Source organism: Rhinolophus sinicus, linkage group LG01 (assembly GCF_036562045.2).
Source record: "Rhinolophus sinicus isolate RSC01 linkage group LG01, ASM3656204v1, whole genome shotgun sequence".
Taxonomy (NCBI): domain Eukaryota; kingdom Metazoa; phylum Chordata; class Mammalia; order Chiroptera; family Rhinolophidae; genus Rhinolophus; species Rhinolophus sinicus.
In genome coordinates this window covers 34,278,881-34,302,489 of record NC_133751.1, presented here as the reverse complement: position 1 = coordinate 34,302,489, position 23,609 = coordinate 34,278,881, and positions in this window count along the sequence as shown.

The window sequence follows — 23,609 nt, the reverse complement described above, 5'->3', positions numbered from 1 at the left end:
GGCAGTGAAAGAGAAAATTGACTTTAGTAGCTATTGTTGTTGTTCATGTTATTTCACCATATCCATTTCTTATCAATTCAAAGTGATCTTTCCAAAATGTGAAAAGTTGCAAAAATATTAATAGAATGGGAGGACTGATCAATTGGCAATCAAAAATTTAGTAATTTTCAGATCATAAACTAATTGAAGTAAGAAACGGCATATAATTCATATTCATGTATAGTAAGAATTTAGTCTATAATCTATAACCATTGATAGAGTTAATTTGCATAATTGAGAAAAAACACTGTGAGCAAATACAGTGCAATTTGACAATAATAGAAAATAATAAAAAAACGATGCCAGTGTATTAAGAGAAAAGAAAAGAAATATGGAGGGTTCAAGAGAATGTAGATTGCTTTTCAGTGATACATGTTTCAATAGTGACCACAGGATTGTTTGTAGTGTGATGATATAAATAAGTAATTTTTTAGTAGCAATGATAATTTTTAACTTTGTAGTCAAAGTATATTGGTATAGTTTAAAATGTCACCAGTTAACTGAATGCTTGATAATATCTGGAATTAATTAAATTATTTAAAATTGTTTGTGTTTGCTATCAGCTACTAGTGAATAATTGTCACCATATTTTCATTAAATATATGTAAACTGGCTTACCTTTTGGAAAGCTACTCAATTTAATCCTAAGGAAAATATTTTTATAATATTCCTCTAGCCACATGTGCAGATTTAATCTGAAGTAATTAATGCTATTGCTCTCCTCCTTTCCTTCCTGTCTAGATTTTTTAAAGAAAAAATTGTGTGTCAATGAAAATAGACTTGACCCTGAAATATAAAAATAGTAGCAATAATGAAAATAATAATAATAACACAGAACTCTCAAATATTTATTGAGCTCTTATTATATGATAAACACTATCCTGAGCATCATTTATAACTTTTATTAATTAGGTATAATAGTCTTTTACTAATGAGAATATTTGATGAACTAATGTCAATAAAATAGTCAATATATTATCAAAAATAGTATTTACACAATTGTACAAAACCTCAGGTGTATTTAGTTCTGTTATTTCTTCTGCCTAGAACATTTCTTTCTCCAGTTTTCAAGGTTTGAGTTCCTTGCCAAATTTTATTCAACTACCATCTTGAATTTCAACACTTCTCTTAAAATCACTAAATATTACCTAATATATTACTTCTATATTTGTTAATTTGTTCAGTGGTTTTATCTGTCTTGTTCACCACTACATCACCAATCTGCAGAAGAATGCCAGAGATTTTGTTGGTATTCAGTACATGACTGTTGAATGAAATGACTATTTATCCTGTGAATCATGTAAGGTTATAATATAAAATTAGATATATTGGCTGCTTATACTTTGTTGCCTTTGCAGATCCAGTTTCCACCCTTTTCTGTGCCTGAAGAGGCTATTTAAAATGGGTTCCCTTGCCTTTTTAGTTCTGTTATGGTTCCTAAGGAAATACTTTGGTTCCTAGGAAATACCTTCAGGAAAGTAGTAAATTGGTATAGAGTAGCGCTGGAGTATTTATTTTTCTTGTTTGCTCTCTCTCATGCCATAGGTTCCCTGGGATTATGTTTCTCTAACAAAAACCGCAACTCTTTTCCAGCAGCCCTCTCCTAAAGCTCCAGCTCTCTTCCATTAAGATTTATAAACACTCTCTCTTCTTTAGGTCTAAATTGATAGCTGATTTTAGTTTTGTTGTTGTTGTTGTTGTTGTTGTTGTTGTTTTTAAACCTCTGCATACGTTGACATGCCTCAATGGTACCTATTAACCCTGCTCCTACTCCTAAAGTTAGTGAAGCAGAGAGTGAGATCTTAGTATTATACTGGATGGACAATTGCTCACAGTATACATAGGTTAAATTGGTAGGAATCTGAATTTATTTTGAAGGCAAGAGTGTATGAAACTTGCTGATGGGTTATATGTGAGGTGTGAAGTAAACTAAAGTATAAAGGGTGATTTCTAAACTTTTGATCTGAACAACAGAGGGATCAGAGATGCTATTTATCATTATGTAAAACTTGTGGTAGGTCAGTTTATTGGGAGGAAAATAAAGAATTTTGTCTATAACATGCTAATTTTTTAAATCCTGTAAAATATATAGACCTATAAAATACATATGACTACGCAATGGGATTTTTAAATGTTGGGTTTGAAATAGGAAATATGTACTTGACAAATGAATTTTATGAGAAAGCATATAGAAGAGGAGATAGCTAAGGGTGGATTTGCTTTTTTCCATGATTACGGAAAATGTGGATTCTTTTCTCAATATGAACAAATCGATGACCAGAAAACCCTCTGGACAGACCACTTAACACTTTCAGTCTAAAAACTGTTTTTAAATGTACAGTTGATCTGGAACAAATAGAGTATAAATCCTTAGAGCTAAAATAAGACAAAACTATAAATCCGGAGTGGAAATTGCTGCTACACCATTGTTTGCTCTGAGGGATTATACTGAAAAGTGGTGGTTTATTCCACTAGCTTAAATTTTAGTAGATTTTCCGTGATGAATAGAAGACAATGCCTGGTTCTTCTTCACTAAAGGAGATCAAATTGATAACCTCTGCCTAGAGCCAAAAAATATCAGGGATAAAATAGAAGATATGCCAGAATGCAACTTGCGTGAACAAAAGAAATGTTAGATATACATATTTGCCCGTCTCAGTCTCTATTCTGGGTGTAGAAAAATTTCTTCAGAAAAAGTTTTGTTGTTAGCATTCACTCAAGTGAGATCAAGATTAGAAATCAAGCTCAATATAACACTCTAAAAGCCCCTGAATAAAACTCAGGGACTTTGTGTTGGTAGCAAATACAGATGATGCCAGTTAAAAGTAAATGGAAGTTTTACCCTCCTTGGGGAAGTACAGTTTTTAAAAAATTTTTATAAAATTTATTGGGGTGACATTGGTTACTAAAAAGTATATAGAATTAAAGTGTACAATCCTATAATACATCATCTATAGAGGTTGCCAAAAAAAGTATACATGTTTTAAGAAAGGAAAAAACTGTATTAAAATTATAATACAAGTTGTGTAAACTGTTTCAACACCATAGTTGAAGAAGCAGGACTTGTTGCTGAGCGAGGCCGCCCGGCTCTTCCCTTGTGCAAAACACATAGAGCACCATGCGTCTCAAACTTATCATGAATGCACGCACTTATTACATGTGTCGGAGGTTCTGCTGCATACTCATGCCTCCTTTTTTGTTGTACTTCCACAGCTTTCTAGAATTTCAAATATACCTTTAAAATGTTCTTGTCCTCCTCGAATGACAACCGTGCTTCTGCCATTTTCTTTGATTGTTTTGTCTGTCACATGGTGATGCCAGCATTCATTTGGTTAATGCCATCTTTTGAGTGAACATCATACTACACTTGCTACTGTAATTCAACTCAACTTCAAAAAGTGATATATAGATTACATCTCTTAAAATATGTATACTTTTTTTGGCACTCGGTATATATAGCATTGTGTGTTCACTAACCAGAGTAAGTTCTCCTTCCATCACCATATATTTGACCCCCTTACTGTCTGGTAAACCAGTAAATTGTTGTCTGTGTCTATGAGTTTTTGTTTCTTTGTTTGTCTTATTCGTTTGTTGCTTTCAGTTTTATATCCCACATATGAGTGACGTTATATGGTTCTTGACTTTTTCTGTGTGACCTATTTTGCTTAGCATGATAACCTAAAGATCTATCCATGTTGTTGCAAATGGCAGTATTTCACCTTTTCTTAGGGCAAGTATTATTAATATTCCACTGTATATCTGCACCATATCTTTAACATATCATCTATCAAAGGGCACTTGATGGTTTCCATGTTTGGGCCACCATGAATAGTGCTGCAATGAACATAGAGGTATAAATATCTTTATGGATAACATTTTCAGATTTTTTGGGTAGATACCCAGAGGAGGGATTGCTGAGTTCTTTTTTAATTCTATTCTTAATTTGACATGTCTTTTTTTATAATTCTATTCTTAATTTTTTAAGAAACCTCCATTCTCTTTCCCATAGTGACTGTACAGATTTACATTCTAATCAATAGTGTATGAGGGTTCCTTTTTCTCCACGTCTCCAACAATTGTTATTACTAGTCTTGTTGATTATAGCCATTCTAACAGGCGTGACGTGGTATCTCACTATGGTTTTGACTTGCATTTCCCTAATAGCTAGTAAAGTTGAGCATATTTTCATATATCTGTTGGCTGTTTTTATGTCTTCTTGGGAGAAGTGTCTGTTCAGGTTCTTTGCCCATTTTTTTCTTTTATATTAAAGTTTATTTGGGTGACAATTGCTAGTAAAGTTACATTGGTATACTATTTTGTCATAAGAAAAGATGAAATAGTGCCATTTGCGACAACATGAATGGATCTTGAGATTATCATGCTAAGTGAAATAAGTCAGAGAGAAAAAGTTGAGAACCATATGATTTCACTGATATGTGGTATATACAACTGAAAACAACAAAGGAACAAGACAAACAAATGAAGAAACAAAAACTCTGTCCATTTTTTAATTGGATTTTTTTTCTTGTTGAGTTGTATGAGTTATTTACATATTTTGATGTTATCCCCTCATACTGTGTTTTCCCGAAAATAAGACCTCGCTGGACAATCAGCTCTAATGCGTCTTTTGGAGCCAAAATTAATATAAGACCCGGTCTTATTTTACTATAAGACTGGGTATAATATAATATAATATAATATAATATAATATAATATAATATAAATACCGGGTCTTGTATTAAATTTTGCTCCAAAAGATGCATTAGAGCTGATTGTCTGGTTAGGGCTTATTTTTGGGGAAACACGGTAGGAGGTATTATTTGCAAATATCTTCTCCCATTTGTCGTTGTTGATGGTTTCTTTTTCTATGCATTAACTTTTTAGCTTGATATAGTCCCATTCATTTATTTTTGCGTATACTTCCTTGCCTTTGAGATCAAATTCATAAAATCCGCTCTGAAACCAAGGTCCATAAGTTTAGTACCTATCTTTCCTCCTATGCAATTTGTTGTTTCAGATCCTTTGTTTAGGTCTTTGATCAATTTTGGTATATGGTGACAGATAACAGTCTACCTTAATCTTTCGCATGTAGCTTTCCAATTTTCCTAGCACCATTTTTTGAAGAGGCTATCTTTACTACATTGCATGCGTTTTGGCTCCTTTATCAAAAATTATCTGCCTACATATCTGTGGGTATGTTTCTGGGTTCTCAATTGGACTGTGTGCCTGTTTTCAGCCAATACTTTCGTGTTTTGATTATTGTGGCTTTGTAGTATAATGTGAAATCAGGGAGTGTGATACCTCCAGACTTGTTGTTTTTGTTGTTACTCTTGTTTTAGGATTGCTTTGGCTGTTCAGGGTCTTTTGTGATTCCATATATATCTTATGATTTTTTTTTTGTCGTTGTTGTTCTATTTCTTTAAATGCCATTTGGATTTTGATGTGTATTGATTTAGGTAATATGGCCATTTTAACTATGTTTGTTCTTCCAATCCATGAGCATTTAACATCTTTCCATTTTTTTATGTATTTTTCAATTTATTTAACAATGTCTTATAGTTTTCACTGTATAGGTCCTTCATATCCTTTGTTAAGTTTTTCCTAGGTGTTTTATTATTTTTGTTGCAATTGCAAAAGGAATTGTTTTTTGTTGTTGTTGTTGTTTGTTTTGTTTTTTATTTTTCTGAAATTTTATTGTTAGTACATAGGAAAGCAATGAATTTTTGTATATTGATTTTGTATCCTGTGACTTTACTGTATTTGTTTATTGTTTCTAATAGTTTCTTTTGGTGGAGACTTTAGGGTTTTCTATATAAAGATTCATTTAATCTGCAAAAAGTGACAATTTAACTTCTTCATTTCCAGTTTGTATGCCTTTTTGTTTCTTTCTCTTGCCTGATTGCTCTGGCTAGGACTTCTAATACAATGTTGAAAAACAGTGGTGAGAGGAAGTATTCACCTTGAGATTTTCTATTTGTATGCCAATTATATTAAAATGTATTCTTTTAAAATGACTTAATTTTTTTTTTTTGGAGCAGTTTTAGGATCACAGCAAAATAAAGCAGAAAGTACAGAGAGTTCCCATATACTTTCTGACCCCACACACATACAGAACCTTCCACTATCAATAGTTTGCAACAGAGTTGTGCATTTGTTACAATTGATGAACTTACATAAACAAATCATTATCACCAACAGTCCATAAATTACATAAGAGTTCATATTTGGTGTGTATATTTTATGGATTTGGAAAAGTATACCCAGCATTATAGTAACATTCAGAGTAGCTCCCCTGCCCTAACAGTCCTCTGTGCTCTTCTCATTCATCTCTCCTACCTCAGAGCTAGGAATCACTGATCATTTTACTGCCTCCATAGTTTTGCCTCTCCCAGAATGTCAGATAGTTGCAACTCTACAGTATGTAGCCTTTCCAGACTAGGTATTTTAACTTAGTAATACACATTTTTAAATTCTCCTATGTCTTTTCATGGCTTCATAGTTCATTTATTGTCATTGCTGAATAATATTTCATTGTCTGGATGCAGCACAGTTTTACTATCCATTCATCTACTGAAGAACATCTTGGCTGCTTCCAAGTTTTGGCAACTATGATTAAAGCTGCTCTATATATCCATGCGCAGGTGTCTGTGTGGACACAATTTTTCAACTCACTTGATAAATACCAAGGAATGTGAGTGCTGGATTGTATGGGAAGAGTATGTTTAATTTTGTCAGCAATCACAAAATGTATTTCCAAAGTGGCTGTACCATTTTGCATTCCTATCAGAAATGAATAAGAGTTCCTGTTGTTCCATATCCTTGTCAGTATTTGGCATTATCACTGTGCAGATTTTGGCCATTCTAATAAATGTGTAGTGGTATCATATTGCTGTTTTAATTTGCATTTTTCTAGTGCCATATGATGAAGAACATTTTTTTTACATCATCATTTGCCATCTGTATATCTTTTTGATGAGGTGTCTATTCAGGTTTTATGCCCACTTTTAAATTGAGTTATTTGTTTTCTTATTATTGAGTTTTAAGAATTCTTTGTGTATTGTACTCGTAAATAATAGTTTTTATCAGATGTGTTGTGTTGTTTTTTTTCAAGTATTTTCTCCCAGTCCATGGTTTGTCTTTTCATTTGCTTCACTGTAATTTTCACAGAAGTTTTTAATGAAGTTCAGTTCATCAATTATTTCTTTAATGGATGGTACATTTGGTGTTTTATCTCAAAAATCATTTCCATATGTGAGGTCATCTAGATTTTCTTCTGAGTTTTACAGTTTTGTATTTTACATTTGTATCTAAGATACATCTTAGGTAACTTTTTGTAAATTGTTTGAGGTCTATATCTATAGTCACTTTTTTTTTTTTTTTTTGCATGTGAATACCCAGGTTTTCCACCACTATTTGTGGAACAAACCATCTCATTTATCTCTTTTTTTATTTTTTTAATATTTTTTGGGGGGAGGAAGAAAATATCGGGGAACAGTGTGTTTCTCCAGGGCCCATCAGCTCCAAGTCATTGTCCTTCAATCTAGTTGTGGATGGCACAACTCAGCTACAAGTCCAGTCTCTGTATTCAATCTTAGTTGCAGGGGGCACAGCCCACCATCCCATGCAGGAATTGGACCAGCAACCTTGTTGTTGAGAGCTCGCGCTCTAATCAACTGAGCCATCCAACCACCCCTCTGGCAGTTTAGCGGCAGCTTGTTGCCTTTAATCCAACCATGGAGGGCACAGTTCACTGGCCCATGTGGGAATCGACCTGGCAACCCTGTTCAGAGCTCTCACTGTAACCAACTAAGCCATCCAGCCGCCTCCCATCTTTTTTCGATTGTGTTAACTTTGTTCCATTGTCAAAGATCAGTTGACTATATTTATATATCTATTTCTGGCAAAATATATTTTTCTTAGCATTTAATAATTTTATTTAAATTGTCAAATTTATAGTCATAAAGTTTTTTATAATATCCTATCAATATCTCTAATATCTGAAAGATCTATTGTCATATATGTTTGTGGTTTTTCTCGTATTTTCTTGATTAGTCTTATTAGAGATTTAACAGCTGTATTAATCTTTTCAGATATGTGACTGAAATTTGTTGCTTTTCTGTACTGGTGGAAGATTTCCATATGGTTTGATGTCTGGTTTTACTCATTTATTTACTTTAGATTAATTTTTTATTCTAATAATGGTGTATATAGATTAATTATTATTGTTATTTAAATGACTATAGTTATCATTCCATTTTTTTCACTACTAAACTATTAATGACATGTCTTCTTTTTTTTTTTTGTGGTGTACACATGACAGATTGCATGTCATATCTTTGACTTATTCCAGTCTAAATGGATTTAAACTTGTTTTACTTCTGAGCAATGCAATAACTACACCATTTGCTTCTTCTGCATTTTGTTCTATGTTTGTTATATATTTCATTCTGACATATATTTTCAGTTTCTCAAGGCATTCTTATTATTGTTTTAATCTATGACTTCACTGATATGTGGTATATAAAACTGAAAGCAACAAAGGAACAAGACAATAAATAAAGAAACAAAAACTCATAGACACAGATAACAGTTTAGTGGTTACCAGAGTGTAAGAGGGGAGGGTGAGTGGTAGAAGAGGGTAAAGAGGGTCAAGTATATGGTGATGGAAGGAGGACTGACTCTGGGTGGTTTACACACAATCTGATATGTAGGTGATGTATTACAGAATTGTATACTTGAAACCAATGTAATTTTACTAACCATTGTCACTCCAATAATTTAATAAAGAGATTAATGGATTCAGTGATATTAAAATTATTTTCATATAGACTCTGTAAGTTAAATGGAGAGAAACTAAAAATTTGCAACACTAATAATTCCCCCAATAGAATTCTATAGATTAATGCAGAAAAAGACAAATCACCCAAAAGAAACAGATAAAAGTGACAGATACCATTAGTATGCGTGGAAATGCAAGTTAAAACCACAATGAAGTATCATTCCATACTGAAACAGTAGGCAAAGATTTTAAGTCTAACTATATTGTGCTGAGCAATATAAAGCAAGAAGAAAACCACAGAGTAGGAAGAATTTTTTAAGCAATCTCTTATTAAAAAAGGGGGGAGGGGTAACCTTTCTATATTAAATTCACTAGTAATCATTTTTTGAAGAATGGAAGCAGAAGTTATTATGTTTATGAAAATGGTTAATATCATTTTCAATCATATACATTAATTATACATCAGAATAAGCAAAATTAAAAATTCTGACAATCAAATGGTGATAAAGAAGTAAAGTGTGGGAACTGGTAGTCATTGCTGGTGAGTGTCTATTTGACATATTTTGGAAACAATTTGACAATTTAATCTATTTATCTGACCATTCTCTTGGAACTTGGGTTGTTTGCAGTAAAAAGAAACAAACAAACAAACAAAGAAATAATATTAATATTAACATGCAGTATTCATTAGCTTGTCTCTGTAGAAATGAATTAAGATAACATTCACTCTTTAATAAATTAATTATACATTCATTATATATTTACGATATGCCAAGTACTATCCTGAGAATGGAACAAATTTTGTGTTTTATGTACCTGCTGTAATGATACTAAGAGTCATAAAAATGTTTATACTGTTTAACTGATTAATGCAATTTTATAATTTAATACTAGGAAATAAGGCAGACGATAAAAGTTGTAGGAAGAAAGATGTATACTTGTCATTCATTTTATTGACTATTAGTAATAACCAAAATATCCATCAATAGTAGAAAAACTCTGATCTAAATATTTAATATCGCATATCTATGTAAATAACCAGTGAGTGTGTAAAAGTAATTGGTAGTTGCTGAGCTAAAATAACTATACTCGCTAGTGTGCCAATTATTACTGTAAAGTATAGAAAGGATGTATTTTCATTTTCTCAAGTTCATCCATAGCATTATGTTCATATTTCTTACATATCATTTATTTCACTGTTACATTTTATCTGTTTATTTTAATTATTTCACCATTAAATTTATTTTGAGGCTCTGTAAACTTTGCATCAATAACAATTAAGCAGAGCCCGTCCTACTGTAAAAGCTCTGTAAATGTTTATGAATGAATGACTCTAGTTTGAAGTGGAACATTACAAAGTAAAATAATTCCACATATAAGAAAATGTATTATAATTCTTTAGTTTTGTGATTCAGTTCTTAAACTGTGGAGAATAAGTTTAGTGTGTTCAGAGACTGGTAAGGGGTAGACGTTGATTGCTGAGGCATGGTAGCAGCGTTAGAAGGAGTTTATTTCAATGCAATTCAAATCCACTATAATGCATGGCAAGTCACAGAGGACAAAAATATTCACAGCTGAGATATGTTTGTAGACTGGCTTTCACTGTGAGTATCAAATCAAGACCTTTTGTTCTGCTCTTATTTTTATTGATCCATATAAATTACACAGATGTGTGTAAAATTTAGGGTAATATTACATTTAGTCATTAAAATGTGAAAATTATTTAAGTGTGAATGAGAAGAAACTACTGATTTCTAATTCACAGCCCAAGACTTTAGTACTGCTTATTGGATAAAATGTTCTTTAATAAATTTCTAGTGATGCCAGCAATTGGGATTCTTTAATACAACTGACTAGGGTCTCCCTATTAAGGATGATGTATAATGTTATTTTTAATAGATGCCTTTGATCAAATCAGGCAAGTGCCATTCTATTCTTAGATTGCTAAAACTTCTTTTACTAAATTGGGACTTGGTGGTGAAGTGTGCCTTGTATTTTGCATCATCTATGAAGCTGATAATTTGGTTTTTTATGTTTTAGAGTTTTAAGATAGTACATCATAGCATTGTTTAATTTATATATATATATAAATTAAGCAGAGCCCGTCCTACTGTAAAAGCTCTGTTCAAGTTTGCACTGCTGAGTTAACTTCTATTTACTCACTATATGTTAATGCTTTGACATATTGCTGTATTTTATTTGCTAATATTTTATTTAGTCTTTGCATGTACATTTGTAAATAACTGTTGACCATTGCTAAGGTTTTTATTTGTGCTTTTTTTCTATGATCTTAATAGTAGAATTAAGTTAACTTCATAAAATTAATTTGGAAGTATTCCAATTTTTATATAATTTTATTATATAATATTTTATAGAATTTTCTGGGAAATTATTGCATGAAGGTTTTGTCAGTAATAAACTGACTCTTCAATTTCTTTTATGCTTCTTAGCCTGATCAGCTTTTTAATTTTTGAGCCATATTTTCTCTTTTGATAAAAGTTTATAATTTAGTGTGCTAAAATTATATATGGAACTACCTTGTAACATTTTCATGTCTTCTCATTTATTTGTAGGGTTTTTTTTTGTGTTTTTTTTTTTTTGTGTGTGTGTGTTTTTTTTGTATACCTAGTGCTATTTTTGTGTGTTTTCTCTGTTTTTCTCTTTGTCAAATATTTTAGATGTATGCCAAATTTCTTTTAAAATTATTTTCAAAGTCCTTGCTCTAAATTTGACTTATGTGATGTAGTATAGTTGGTTCATTATTGAATTCTTAAAGTTATCTTTACTTATTTTTCTTTCCATGCTTTATATTTTTCCCCTAAATTCTTGACTTATAGTTCTGATTTATTTATTTATTTTTCAATCGTAATGTTTTCTGATATTAATTATCTATCTTAAAATCCACTTCCTTGCAAAACACCTCTGATTCCTATTACTATATCTCTACCTATTACTCTGATTGATAACTTAGCTAGATAAAATTAACCGACTATGGCTGCTCCTGGAGCAAGTAAACGTTGCTGATGTAAATCACACCACTTGGAAAAAAATGTTTTTATTTAATTCATATGACTGGGCAAAATTGCCAGAATACAGTATTCCCTCGTTAATCCTTAATGTATCTGCTAAGAGTTTTTTCTTGATCCTTATATTGTTTAATTTCCGCACTCACCATGGGAGTTTTATTATTTTCTATAACATTTACTTGAGCTGTTTTTGTTTTGTATTTATATTGGTAGTGATAGGAAAGGACATGGAGGATAAATTAGGAATCAGATTAGTAAGGATGATATATGGAAAAGGCAAACAAAACAAAACAAAACAAGAAACACCACCACCATGAGCAATACAAACATAACCTGAAATGATTCTTGCAAGGAAAGATGCCAGAGCTTAATGCAAGCCACACACTCCACACCCTGTGAAGATAACAGTAAAAGTAAAAGAAAGGAAAAAAAAAAAAAAAAAAAAAGCTGGGGAGGGCATTTTATGTTAATGAGGAAGAATTTCAAAAGAGAGTACTGTGCTCATTTTCCATCTGTGTAATCTCTTTTGAGAATTAATTGTCTTAATGAGTTATTTATTCATTTTTATAGGATTGTAATTATGGACTTGTAGATTTGTTTTGTTTTATTTTTATTAATATTTTCTGGATATGATTCCTTTGACTTAATATGCATTTCAAATATCTCCCAGTCTTCAATTTACCTGTTCATTTTCTTAAAGGTGTCTTTGGTGAGATATTTTTCTTTGCTCATCTTATTTTATTTCTTTATTTTTGATGAAATCCATTTTTTATCCTTGAAATTATGAACTTTCAGAAGGACATGACTAATTATGAATCTCTCTCTCTCTTTTTTTCCTTACTATTAACATCACTCAAAGGGATCGTTCAAAATGAACACTGCTCTCCATGTTTACCTCTGGAAAATTTGTTACATGTTCTTTTAGTAATGTGGATGCAAAAGGGGTTCTATGGTGTTAAAAACAAACTAACACTTGAAGGAATCTGACCCAGGAGCTGGAAGGTGTATGGATGGAGATGGGTTTCCTGTTACTTTCTAGTCATGACTTCCTGCTAAACTTCATGGTTCTAACTTCCTGCCGGGAGACTATATATAGGGGTCATCTTGGCAGAGCTCTCTCTGGCACGTGGGCGGCCAGCCAGAGGTGTGTGTTTCCACATGGCTGTGGTGGTATTGTTTTTTTTTTTTTCCTCCGTCTTTTCCCAAATAAACCTTTTTTTGGCAGACTATCTAAAAGGTTATTTTGTCCAATCAACAATGGAAATTAGCCTCATAGGATGATCTGATCATAAATTCCTAACCTCACAGGTCATGGTGGGTAGTTATGGCCCAGGTATATAACCTTTTACTAAAAATTTTATCATTGCCTTAAGCAAGCCCTTCACATTGCTTTTGTGCATTTAGGCTAACACACCTTTGAAATAAGCATAGCCACCCTCAAGAATGCACATAATCTTGTTAACTATCCTGTAATCCAATCCCACCTTGCTTTCTTCCACCTTTATGTAGTTTGCCTTCTGTTCCCTCCTAAATTTCAAATGTATAAAAGAAACTGAGAAACTCGTTCTCTGAAGCATTTGAGATCTTGCTTCCCATGTTATTAGTTTCAGCTCAAAAAAATTCTTATAGAAATTCCTTATATTTGTTTCTTATGTCAGTAGTAATTTATTTTATTCTACCTTTTCTTCTAATCTTTCTGAAGATCTTATTGATATGTTGATACACTAAGAATTCTCTATTTCTTGTATTTCTTCTATAATTTCCATATTACAATCCTATGTTCTGAAGTTACTTCTGCTTTATTTTATAATTATTTTATTATTTTTATTTCTATAATAATATACAATAAATACACAAATATATTTAGCCTCTTAAAGCTCTTTATTTGTTCTGTGGTTCCCTTTTTAACACTTCCTTTCTTATTTTGTAGATATCATATTTTCTGGACTATCTCTAATTATATATTTTTTTAAAGTTATTTTTTATTCTACTTCCAATATCTCTGCTGTCATATTTTCTTTTAGTTCATCTTGCTTTTTGTTTGTTTGTTTTTGTTTTTCTATTTCAAGTGACTGGCATTCTTCATATGTTGAAGATTGTGATTATCTATTAATAGTTTTAGAAGAGAGACTAGGTAATTAGTTTGTTTCCTTTACATCTGTATAAATATTGTTTCTCTCTAACCTTTTGTTTGAATAAGAAATCTGATTGGGAGAATAATTATAGGTACATGAAGTCATCTACAAGCTGTATTTTATGATGAGCAGAAAGAAAGTAGGTAACGACTGGCTATCGGACTGTGGGTTCTTCATATATCAGAATTAGCAGATACCATAGATTTCTATATGCAGAAGTCAGTGTACCACAGACTTCTCAGCCTTGCAAGTGTCTTTTTTTTTTCAATCTAGATGATAATATTATAGTTTACATAACTGTTATGCAGACCAGAATGATCCTGATGACTGAGCTCTGTCTGTTGGAAGCTAGTTGCTTAATGATCGTACCATTAGTGGAAGGGGAGTTATTAGATTGCATATCAATTACTGGGACTTCCTACTATGATAGCCTGAGGTGTCCATGCCTGTTATAGGTTTATGTTTGACAAAAATTTTAATGCTCATATCCCTGAGATGACCCTTCCTTCCCCACACCAGAGAATATGGAGGAAACACTTTCCTAAAAGAAATGTTTAATTGGGTCATTTCATGTGAGTATGCAGACCAATAAATTAGCAGAAATGTGCATTCTTGGATCCCTAAAACTTGAAGTTTTAAATAAGATCTGTATCAGTGCTGCACAATAAATATTTCTGTAATAAATGGAATATATTATATCTGTGGTGTCCAATATGGCAATAGCACATGTGGCTATTGCACACTTGAAATGTGGCTAATTTGATGATAAATAGCTGAAATTTTAAATGTCCCTAACTTAGTTAATTAAAATTTAAAATCACACAGCTTTATTTAGTCAGTGCTCCCCCTGTTGGACAGGCTCAGTTGGAGAGACTTAATGTTTATCATTCACAAATGGTATTAATATCTCTCTTACAGAGTGATCTGAGGATAACATGATAAAAATACTCAGCATATAGTATGCACTCTACAGATATTTATAAAATTCTCTAGGATTAATTTCTTAGTATATGTACTAAGGCTTACAGAAACATCTGCTGAGAATAATATCTTAACATCTGATGTAAATTTTCAGTCAATAAATTGTTATCAATTGACCCATAATGATTTTCTTTTCTGCATTTTGACATCTGACATGAATAAAATTTACCTCCTTATTTTCTGTCTGAAAAAACATCTTGATTTTGCAGCATTACTCCCATAAGCTTTGGTAACCTGCGCTTTAAATTCAACAATTCAGTTCAATTTAATTAAATTCAGTAAATTTTTCTTGGTGTGCTACATGTACTTTCTGGGTGTTCTTTCTCTCTTACAATTGACTCACATCTAAGTGCCACTATTTACTTATTTATTGTTACTAAAATAAAAATAAATCTTTGTGAAATAGCAAGGGTCTGTTATTTTTTTTTTTCTGTATATATAGTATATGTATTTGTAGGTCACATAAAGTAAGTAAAAAGTATATTGACATTAACATAAAATTACTCGTAGCTTATAGGGTATTTATTATGTGTATATTCTGTAAAATGTAAGGAGAAATGTATTGTTCACTGTATTCATTCCCTAACAAAGGGCAATATAGAGTCCAGGAAAACAACAAGAAAACCTGTTTTAGTATTGACTCTGTGACCTTGGCACTATAACTTTGGGCCAGTCATGTAATCTCTCTAAGCACCAGTTTCTGCATCTATATAAGAGGAATGGCAGTTCTAAAGTCTGATTTAACAACTTTTGTGGTAATTAATCACAATAAGAGAATTTAAGAAGTAGTTAAAAATTAAGAAGGTGGTGGATCTTAAAAATTTTCGTTGAGGACTCCAAAGTTCAACATGAATTTAAGAACTAAATAATATTACAATATTTTGTAGCACAATGAAAAAATGAAAAACAGGTCTGAGTTTTAGGCTTGCCTCAGCCACTTAAATAGCCAATTGACCTTTGAACTTCTATTTTTCTCATCCTCACAGTGTGGATAACAATACCTATGTTTTCTAAACTCCACGGATTATTGTGAAGACCCAGGTGAATTCACATGAAACAATTGTTGTAACTAATATGATTTTATTATTAAAACATCAGAAGGCAAATAAAAAATTACTGAATGAATAATACAAGAAGGCACAGGGTGCTGTAGGAGTTCAGAGGAATGACAAATCTCCAGCCTGAGCTTGCAAAGGAAAGCTTTATAAAGAAAGGACTGAAAGCAAATAGGAATGCACCATATTTCAACATCTTTTTATTTGCATTCCTTTCATTTCAAAATCTAAAATGAATTAAGATAAACTTGAGAGTCAGGGAAATGGCAGCAGAAGATAATAGTTTTGTTTAATGAAATATTATTGTGTCAACACAAAAATGCAGGGTTCAAATAAATTGTTAGTGTTTCATTTCATATTCTGTGAAGCCTGTATCAGGAGAATTTAATAATCAGCAAAGACAACAGATTCATGATGTTTCAGAATCATTTCTATTTTATTTCAAATACTATTTAATATATCAATGAAATAAAAACAAAGACATGATAAAATATAACAATTTGATTTTCTTGCATCTTGCTTTTGTCCCTTAATTTCAATTTAACAATTTCAAGGCAATTGCATCTCTGCTCTTGATGATTCTCAATTATTTAAAGTCTATGGTCTCCAAATATGCTATCACTCTATATTTGACAAAATATTGCTGACATTTTTTTGAATTTTTCTTTAGTTTGTATCACATTAAATTTTACAAAATAAGTTTTGTTATGAATAAATCTATTAGTAAATTACTTTTAAAAAGGTTAATTCCATTTGGACCCTGAGTTAAAGTAATTTATTATAAAACGCTGTGATTATACTTGTAAAGTTCTTTTTTTTTTTTAGTGTTTCTTGTATCTAAGACAACTCAATATTTAACTTCTTTTCACAGTTTTTGTTAAGCTTCTTTCTCATGTTGGAAAAAAATCCTTATGTTTTTCAAAAGTATATTTTAGACTAATTCAGTAAAAAGCTATTCTCAAAAAAAGTGATCACTTGCAAAAATTCTATTAAAACTGGATAGACTTTCAACATTTTCTGTGCTTTGTACTGTCTTAAGAAATATATAACTTTTTATGTCCTATCTTTTTGCAACAATAACATCTAAAGAAAATTACCTAAGTAAAATCTCCAACATCCAGAATTCAAAAGAAATAATAAATTGACATTAAAAATCCCTTATGATCTGAAAATAAACATGCAATCATAATTCAAATTTAAAGCTGAAATTTGTTAACCTTTCTGTATAGCATGTTTTCTTCTATCACTGCCTTTGTGATCACTGCCTCTATTTCAATGAAGTTTTGTATTTGGGGGAAAAATGCCTCTGTGCTTTATACATATTAGTAATGCTTAAATTAAGTGTTAATTAATTACTTCTTAATTTTATTTTAGGTTATACTGTCACACGTGGATTCTTAAGAAATACTGTAAATATCAGATAATAGTAATATGTTACTTTGTTAGATATAATGACATTTGATCACAAAAGTTCAAATCATCATAAAATATTTTAAACTCTGAGCCTGCAATAGTTCGTTTAATAGAAAAAACATGTACAACATTAATATAAACGTATTCACTGTATCCACAAAGGGACAGTGACTCTAAATTATAAATAGCTTCTGCTAAGACTTAACAGATAGCTAAATTACTATGTTTATTTAATAACTGATTTTTTGCGGAGTCTGCCTGTAAGACAATTTGTGGCATTTATTGCATGCGTGATGAATTTTCACTGCAAGTATCAACATTCTATAGGTCATTTTACCAAATCTCAATACAGATATTTTGACAGAAAAAGAATGGACATTCTTAAATCAGCCTCAAAGAATAATACCTTTCTATATTTTTTGAATATTACGTCTTAGTCTGTATGTATAAAAATACATGTTTTTTTTTTTTTTTTTTAAGAAAACCATTAAAAAATCAATAGCACTGCACTCCATAACTGCACCTAAATTTAAATTTATTTCAACTGCAAATCCCAATGTTATTCCATGGCTATGATGATACAAAACTTTTCCTTGCATGTATTTTCTATCCCAAAATATTACAATAAAGAAAAAAATAGATTCCTACAATGAGAAACATGCTTATGGGTCCCTGTAAATAAAAGCCTGGAGAGGGGCAGAGTTACTCAGGTACTTCTGAGCTTCTCAGGTACTTCTCCAGATTTGATTTTAGAAGTTAGTTGGCTGGTCATTATTACCAAAACCCTTTAGAAAGAAAGTGTTAAAGCTAAAATAATTTAAGTCAGAAAAGTTATAGTTATGTCATGAGTTTGGTTCAATTATAACACCAGATTCTACTTTTTTCTGCTCCTCAGTAAAATAGAAACCTCAGTAAAATACTGTTTCAAACAACAATATGTCAAAAAAAATAAAACAGTGCTTGAAAACATTGTACTTATTTGTGAATAGTTCTAGCTTATGAAAGTAATTTGCATAGTACTTGGAAAATTTTTGAAAACTTTAAATATGTTATAATTTGAATAATATAGTTGTTCTATTTTAAATAGTATACAACTATTTACTGTTAAGTGCCATAAACTGTGATCTTTATGTATAAATGTACTTGCATTCTCATCATGCACATTACAATTAATATCTTACGTCTTTCGACAGAAAAAAAAAGCTTGGGGAAATTATCCAAATGCTATTCTGTTAATATTCAATTGTACATGTTTTGAATGTCTATGTGGTGGCTTTAAAATATAAATATTTTATTCTGCTAAATAAATTTTATGGTTACTCATTAAAGCATTGAGAAAAGTTAGCTGTTCTAAGGAGATATTTATATTTATAGATGAATGAATCCATTTTATATTATAAAATAATATAAAATGTTCCAGTCTCATAACGAATTAAAATTTTTGTAAATTATTTTTGTAAATTTTTTATTAAATTTATTGGTGTGAAATTCGTTAAAAATTATATTAAGATTCAAGTGTACAATTCTATAATATGTCATCAATATATTGCATTGTGTGTTCACCACTCAAAGTCAATTCTCCTTCCATCAGCATATATTTGACCCCCTTTATGCTATTCTACCACCGCCAGACCACCTTACCCTCTGGTAACCACTAAACTATTGTCTGTGTCTATGAGTTTTTGTTTGTTTGTTGCTTTTAGTTTTATATCCTACATATGAATGAAGTCATATAGTTCTCAACATTTTCTGTTTGACTTATTTCACTTAGCATGATAATCTCAAGATCCATCCATGTTGCTGCAAATGTCAGTATTTCATCTTTTCTGAAGGCCAAGTAATATTCCATTGTACATATGTACCACTTCTTTCTTCTTTATCCAATCATCTATCGAAGGACACTTCGGTTATTTCAATTTCTTGGCCAAATATATGTGATTGTTCGTGAAACTCTTAAGCTGTATTCTACGGTTTTCATGGCTGAAGACTTTGGTTCCTTAGAATTACTTTTATTTCTCTCACTCGTGTCACTGCTTCAGAATGGGGAAAACACAGATCATGACAATCATGGGCTTGAACAGTCTCCACATGTTATAGTTGAACCTCTTCTTTTTACCCTTTCGCCATTCCTATTAAAAGATGTATGAGGGTGGGGGTTAAACCAGGGCTTAGAAGTGAGTTAGTTCATTCTTTCTTTATTCCATGTCACTTTATATTTCCTAGAATTCAGTGGATGATGTGTCATCATTTTTATGCATTTCTGGTACCTAAAGTAGGATCAAAGCCTACTTTCTGAGCGCTGAGTACAGCACAACTGCACATTTTGTTTAAGGCTATTTCTCAGATACCTGTAATTTTTTGTGATAAGTCAAAGAAATTAAAATTACAATGTGGAGATTTAATGAGAAGAAAAATAATTTTATTTGCTCAATGGAATTCATAAAAGTGGCTTTTTGTATTGAAGTATCTCAGATACCTATTTTCCATGCATTTGAAGTTGAATACCACACTGCATGTGAGAGTCAAGAAATTATTTTTTGAAATGAACTTAATCATTTTAGTTTGATTGCATAAAAATATGCTTTCAGAATCTATGACAAATTGATTTTTGGATAGAGAGGGATTTCCAAGGCATTAAGCGATTTGCTTTTGCTTGTCAGTAAGACCGAAGCAAAAAATATTTTATCTCATTTGGGCCTGTGGCTCTTGTTTGGTTCATTAGTTTTCATTCAAGTTCATCTACATGCCTCAGTTAATACACCAATGCTTTAATGAGTGTGTATAAATAAGCTGAGGCAGAATTTGGTCTATAAATTCCCAAAATATAATTGCTTCTAGAATATATATAGTTTGCTCTCTTCTAATTATTTTCAATTAATATAGAATATAAGCCAAACTATTATTTTTCACAAACAAATGTATGTGTTGTCATTGCATTATCTGGAGCTCCAGAAATTTATTTAATTAGATTTATGTAAATTATGGTTTAATGACTGTAAAGTCTAAGTATAATAAAACTTGAAATGTTTCATGCAGATTTATTTAAATATCAACTCCCTTCTAACATTTTTTAACTTCCCAACTCTCAGCACAGGTATTAATAATGTAGGATTTGCCGGCAATTTATGGGTATAGGCCGGGATAGTGTCTCATGAAGCCGAAGAATGGACACATGGACCACGGAGAGTCAAAGAGTTGTAAAGGAAGACAGTTTTATTAAAAGCAGGAGAAGTGCTTGCAGCTCCTAAGCGGGGGTGGGGGGGTACCTGAAACTGGGAAGCCCATTAGCTAAGGCAAAAAGTGTTTACTTTTATACTTTCCCTTGCCTGCTTGGGGAAGGGGGCTGGAGTTTTCTAATGGAATTCATCTATCAGGTTTGTCCTGTTTGCCCATGCTGAAGGGATTAATGAAATAATCTATTCCTATCTACGAGATCTGCTTCTTTGTCCAGCCAAAAGGGATTTGAGATTATTTATTAACCTCAAGGCATATTCTCATATCTCTGTCCTGGAGTGAAAGAGACATTCCAGAACATGGAGTTTCAGGATGTGGCTTCTTTTTTGTTTATTCCACCAGGGACCACCCTGTCTACCTAGCAACATGCTAACTAACCTGTCTCAATCCCCCCTCTGAAGATGTAACCCTAACTGCAGTTAGGGGATAGGGCGATGGCCGCTCTGGCTACTTCAGACTGAGGAGGGACATAGAAAGAGACCAGCAGTTGGGCTTGTCCAGAGGTTTATCTAAGGGTCGCCAGTAGATGAGCAGATCCAGATGAGGGTTTTGTTGCTTTGGAGGCCATTGTAGCAAGCTAGCGAGTGGTCCACAAGGAGAGATGCACCATAGGCAACAGCAAGAATAAGAATAACAGAAATGTGAGAAAGTCTTCTTTAAGTCCTGTTAAGCTAGGAAGGCAGGAAGTATGGAAGGATAAATCTAAGTCAAAGAATCCTGCCTGTTGTTTAATGTTGGAAACTATGTTATGGATTTGTTATACCTTATCTTCTATTAAATGAGAATTATCAGAAAGATTGAAGCAGCATAATCCTTTACAATTTTCACATCCTTGATTATCTTGGAGGAGGAGGTAGTCTATGGCAGCTCGATTTTCAAGGACTGTTTCTCTGACTCATCCTAACTCTTGGCCCATGGCATGTATCACCTGTGAAGTGGCATTCAGGAACTTTGCCATTGACCAAGCAATGTGGCTAATCACATTTAAAGCTATGATCATAGCAGGTACTAGACTCCAACTAGACAGGAGGTAAAGGTTTGTTCAACATAATTTCCTCCTTTAAGGCAAGTCTGACACATTCATTACATGTTTGGCTAAGTAAATTCATATGTTTTCTTTTCTTTGGAATGGTATGAGGTCCTCTGGAGCCCCATGTGTGAAACATTATTATAAAGAGTAAAACTTGATAAAACATTGTGTAGTAATTGTTAATGGTGTCTTACATGCCAGAAAGTTTCAAAAGACTAATTAAAATATAGCATGCGAAAATAACATAAAATATGCCTAGGCTCAGCCCTGCCCAAGGCAAGTAATGACAGGAAGAAGGGGCTGAATATAAGACAATACATGTGAGAGATACAGCAAAGAGGAGAATGAAAGCAGCAGTAAGGAGAAAGAAGCCACCTAATATGATCTTTTTGAAACTAGACTGTATCATCTGAGTACTTATCTGTACGGCGTGGAAGAAGTTTTAGGTCCTCGAGAGGTTGACTGGAATACTGAAGATCTTTGTCTCTTTCTTCTGCTTATGTGGGTGTACTTGTATAGGGTTTCACTCGAGAGTGGTGAATCCAGGAGTCAAATTCTGGGCCTTTTACTGCTGTGGGAGTAGAAAGAATCACGGTGCAGGGTCCTTTTCACACTGGGTCTAGTGTTGGAGGTAGAGAAGGAACAGGTTTTATAAGAACTTCATCTCCTGGGTTAAATAGGGGTTTTGATCAGCTCAAAGTCGAGTTTCTGATAATTGTTGGACGGCTTGCTGGAACTGTGCTAAAGAAGTTATATGTTGGGTTAGTTCTATAGTCTCATGATCAATTAGGAGATCATTGGTTAAGAAACACCTACCGTACAACACTTCAAAAGGGCTTAGGCCACACTTAGTTGGAGTATTTTGAATAGGGAGGAGGGCTATGGGGACTAAAGCTGTCCAATTTTGGCTAGTTTCTTGTGATAATTTTCTAAGATGTCTTTTGATAATGCCATTGGTGTTTTCTACCTTGCCTGAGGATTGTGGCCTCCAAGCACAATGGAGGTGATAGTCTATTCCTAGTGTTTTGGATATACCCTCGGTGACTGAAGATCTGAAAGAAGGCCCATTGTCTCTTTGAAGAGACTTGCAGAGACCAAATCTAGGTATGATTTCCATAATTAGGGCCTTAACTGCTTCAATTGCCTTTCTGTTCTCCAAGGAAAGGCTTCAACCCAGTGGGTGAAGGTGTCCACCCACAGTAGGAGATACCAGTATCCTTTAGCTTTGGGCATACGGGTGAAGTCTAATTGCCAATCCTCTCCTGGGTATTTGCCTTGTCTTTGCACCCCTGTGGGTATCTGAGGATGTGTTAGAGGGTTATTTTTATGGCAGACTTCACAGGATGTAAGAATATGTTGTATAGTCTTTTGAATAATTTTTGAGCCATTTGTAAAGTTTTGTCCCTTCCTAAGTGGAAGGTTTGGTGAAGAGTTTGTAGAATTTTCCATTGATTGGCAGCTGGGAGGTGTAAACAACCATCCTCCCCTTGTAACCAACCCATGGGTTGGGTAGTGTATCCCCTTGTCTTAGCCCATTCTTGTTCCTTTTGAGTATATTGGGGTTTAATGTAGGTTATGGACCCATCTCAAATTAGAGGCGTTAGTGTAGGGTTAAGACTCAGTTTGGCAGCATTTTTGGCTGTTTAGTCTGCTAATTGGTTACCTTCAGAAATCTCATTACTTCCTTTTTGGTGTCCTTTGCAGTGTATAACTGCTATTTCTTTAGGAAAGAGTACTTGACTGTAGGAGTCGGTTGATATCCTGGTGATATTTGATAGGAGACCCATTGGCAGTTAGTGCTACATGCTACTATGGGCATATAACACTAAAAAGGCATATTTTGAATCAGTATATATATATATATTTGGGCTCTTTTTCCTTTAGCTCTAGTGCTCGAGTAAACTATTAGCTCAGCCA